Here is a 3,199-nt window from a genome sequence, read left to right as displayed (position 1 = left end):
TGCAGAGGATTACTTCATAATATTTTTTTTTTTTTTTTTTTTTTACAATTCTTATTTTTTTTTAAACGGTTCTGCATTATCCAGCCAGAGCTAGGCCAGAGTACTTGCTTTTGAGGGCCTCCCTGGAGGTGTGAGTATTGAGGGGAAACTGGAGGAATCTGGAAGGACAGCAGAGCAATCAAAGGAAGACTTTCCCCTCGCTGTTCCAGGGGACCATATGTGACTTTCTGTCCTGATACCTGCCACAGCCAGCTCTCTTTCACTGTGTGAGGAAGGTACTGTGTCCACCACGTGAGGTCCAGGAAGGTTTTCCTGTTCTAGGCTGGCTGAACACATTCATGTGCCACATTAGTCTGAGAGCTGCCCTCCAGAGGAGCCTTGTCCTACTGCTACAAAGAAATGAGGGCCTCTCCAGTGTACAGCCACTGGATGAGGCTGGATGGGTGAGAGCTAGATTTGTGGGTGGACCTTCATGCTGATCTAGGGATGTCTGGTGCAAAGGAGCAGTGGGAGATCTGTTTGTGTCTGGCGATCTTGGACCTTGCTTGCTGAGATACAGAAGTCTCTGTGACTAGGCTTTGCATCGTTTGGTAGAAACATTGTAGTATCTGTTTTATCTCAGCTTTAACTGATTCTTGAGTGTATTTGTAGCACACTGATCATTGTGTTTGAGCCCTGTGGTAGTTCCTGGGGACCAGACTCCCATCCCATCTGTCTCACTGAAGCATTTGTCAGTCCTGGGAAGGTTGGTTCAGAATAATCTACTAAAGAGACCAGGATCTATATTCTAGGCAGATTCTTCATCAGTCTGTTGCATGAGAGCTGAGGGTAAAGATAGCTCTATACTTTAACTTCCCAGTGTCCTCTGGGACAAAAACTTGGGTTTTTTTTGAGTAACACCCTTTAGATGTCCTGTTCCCTTTGCTCCTCTTTCTCATGCTGCAAAGCACTATCCAAACAACAAAATGAAGCCAGTCTGTGATTATTTTAGGGTTACACTGGAGAGTGTGAAGATGGTGTAATGAGAAATTTAAACAATGGATCTTTAAGGAAAGAGTAACATCTTTCAACATAACAGAAGTAACAGCATACAGACCCTTCCAACTCAGGCAATCTTGCCAGCAAGGGCTAAGAGCTCAGACAGACCTTCTGGGACAGCAAGGGATTCATTAGCTGTGCTGGGATCAATGAAGATGAGTCCTGTTTTTGTTGCTTGACTGTGCACCATGGTGTCTGACTAGAAACAGGAATTCAATGAAGAAACTGAGGCATTTCTTAGGCTGAAGGGGTAAAGCCCTTCTTAATTTTGAGACCAGCTGGGGCCTTGAGCTACTAAGCCCTGAATGGGGTTTTTTTGAGACATCAAAGCTTCATGGCTCTGGTATGGCAAACACACCTCTTTCCTGCTATGGAGAAAGCTCCAGTTTAAGCCTTGGAGTGTGGGTTTAAGATTTAGTCTTGGTTCTTCAGCTTAATTCCAAGAGAAAAAGGGCAAGCAATTTTTGTGATGGGAAGCCAAATGTTGTTTGGCTTGTACTGGGAGCAAGTCTCTGCAATGTCTGTGTGTGAGCTGGGCAGCGAAGGGTCAGTGATGGAAGATCTTGAGGGCCAGAAGTCTGATGCTTTAGAGATTAAATTTCTGCTTCTTGGGCAGCTGAAGCTTCCTGCATCAGCTTCTGCTACAGATGCTCTAGGGGAACCCCTGCACCATGTGAAGGCAAAAGCTGGCTTGTTTGCTGTGGTGAGCCTGGGGGCCCTTTCAGGTGTGCCCCACGGTGTAAGGAACCTGGAGAATTTGGCTAAGAGGATCTTGGCTATTATGGGATGGATTTTAAGTAGAAGTGTTTAAACTAGCACTGGGTTTATTTTTCATCTGGTGAGTCTTTCATCAGATAACAGACCAAGAAGCTTGGTGGCAGGAATTTGGGTTTTAGTTATGCTTTTGTTGTGTGGTTGCGGTGGAACAGAGCTGAGCAAGTGGACTCTTGTGTGACCGCTGCTGCTGAATGCAATTTTGTTAGCTTCTCCTCAAGGTATGGCTCTTCTGATATCCTATGGGAATCACGGGGAGAGAGGTGACTCTAAAGAGCTACTGATGTGAGGAGAGAAAAATGAGCTTGTGTCTGTGTTGTGATACTATTTTATTAGTTATGAAGATCTAAAACACAGAAGTATTGGTGATTTGGATAAACTGCTTTGAAAACAGCATCAGCACATTAGAGTTGAACCCTGATATGGGCAGTGGTGACCAAAGCTGTGATGAACTCCGCAGCCTTATTTTTTTTTTTTTTTCCCCCAACTCAAGGTGTAATAGAAATGGGCTGAAGCAGCAGGGTGTTAAACATGCTCTGTCCCATTTTGTGGTGCTTGCTGGTTCATGTTCAACAGTGGTAAGCCTCTCTGATGTGAGTCAGGCCTCAGACTTGCTCACCTTTGCTGGGATGGCAGGTGAGAATTTTGCTGCATGGGAGGGAAGCAAGGGACTATCCCTTGCCGTTAGCTGTTGGCTGCTCTGCAGCATTGGTCATCCGTGCAGCAGGGGTGCTCTTGCTATTCAGGAATTTGTTTGAGCTCCGGCATGTGGGTGTGTAGGATGGAGGCAATGTGTCAGAGTACCTCTGTGGCCAGCTGTGAGCCGCAGCTGCCCTAGCTGTACATGTTGTATATGTCCACGATGAGGCATGCAGCCTAGTGCTTGCTACTAGACTTCATAAGCCTGTGCTCAGCTCCAGGACCCTCCTGTGCCTTTGATTCCTGTCCATACCATTCCAAATCAGAACCTAACCCTACTCCTGGTCTTCCCCCTACACTTCTTCCAAACAGATCTCCATGGTCTCCAAACCAAGATCCTAATCCCATGTGCTGCTCTAAGCTTGGTTATCTTCCTACCCATCAGCTATGCCAGCTGCAAAGGCTCCTGGAAGAGAGGGTTTGGGGATGTGCTGCACCTGGGACTGTAGTTTGTGTTTGCTTCTCCTAGGGCTTCATGCCCACAGCAAGGAACAGTTTGTCCTCTGCAAACATAACACAAAATGTGTCAAAATGACTGATATTTCATATTAAAAAAAAGTACTCATTTAACTGGTTTCCCTCAATCCTTTTTCCCTTCCTTCGCCCTCCCCTCCCCCCCTCCCCCCCGCCCCCTTTAAGCATTGGATAGATCCTAGAATCATGAGGGGAAAAAGGAGAAAAAAAAATA

The sequence above is a fragment of the Leptosomus discolor genome, chromosome 8 (genome assembly GCF_034619465.1).
Source record: "Leptosomus discolor isolate bLepDis1 chromosome 8, bLepDis1.hap2, whole genome shotgun sequence".
NCBI lineage: Eukaryota > Metazoa > Chordata > Aves > Leptosomiformes > Leptosomidae > Leptosomus > Leptosomus discolor.
The sequence above is the reverse complement of the archived record's forward strand: the minus strand, read 5'-3'. Positions refer to the sequence as shown.